Here is a 999-nt window from a genome sequence, read left to right on the forward strand (position 1 = left end):
CCATCCCCCTCGCTTCTTTCTCCTCCTCTCCCCGTGGGAAGCGCCGGGCCAAGCAGGAGGCTCGGCCCGCGGCGAAGAGAGGAGGTGAACGGAGCAGGGCAGGGGGCGCAGCGAGGCTCGCTCGGACTCCAGGGACCAAGACTAGGCAAGAGGAGACGCCTGCCCTCGGGCCCCGCGCTCACCCACGATCCCAGGCCGGATCTGCGCTCGGCATCCCGGCCGGGCCAGGCCGCCACTCACCTCCCCTGCGCTCCCTGGCCCCGCCTGGCCCGCCGGGTGCCGCGCTCTCCACGCCCCAGACTGCGGTAGTTGCCCCGGAGCCAGCCGGCCCGGCGCCGGCCGGTGCTGAACTCCTGCGCAGACGGCGCTGCGGAGACCGGCGCTTCGCTTCAAACGGGCCTCTGCAACCGCCCGGCTGGCTGCCGGTAGCCGGTGGCGAAACTCCTCTCTGGGCGGAGAGGGCTGCGGGGCGGAGCTGCGGCCGCCGTCGGGGCTGGGGCTGTCCCGAGACGGCTTCGCGGGAGACATCTCCCGGTCCTAGGGGGGCTAGATCAGGGTTGGGAAGGGCACACCAACAGACCGAAATTCGCGGGTCGCGTGGCAAAGGCTTTTTCCTGACGGATGTAGAGAGATCAAAAGAGGTCCCTGGAGCATCGCCAATGGGAACGGCGGTGCCCTAGAGCGAACGCCCTCCGCATATCTGCCGGGAGCTCCCCGGGGCCGGGCCGCGCTGCGCCCTTGGCTTGAGGCTCGAGCCCCTTGATTCCTTCAGTTCAGCTGCGACCTAGGGAAACCCGCCAGTGTCCTGCACCCCTTCCTGCCTCCTACCTCTTTCTCTTCTGGCCTCCCACTTCACTCCCTCCCTCCCTACTTGCTTCCCCACCCCACCTCAACCTGACCCGGCCAGCAGACTTTCTTCACGAAGATTCCAAGGCTTCCCGGAGGGCCAGCGCAGTCTCTCTCGGGAAACCCGGAGCCGGGAACCAAAGCGGGAAGGCC

The sequence above is a fragment of the Bison bison genome, unplaced genomic scaffold (assembly GCF_000754665.1).
Source record: "Bison bison bison isolate TAMUID 2011002044 unplaced genomic scaffold, Bison_UMD1.0 scf7180017864375, whole genome shotgun sequence".
Taxonomy (NCBI): domain Eukaryota; kingdom Metazoa; phylum Chordata; class Mammalia; order Artiodactyla; family Bovidae; genus Bison; species Bison bison.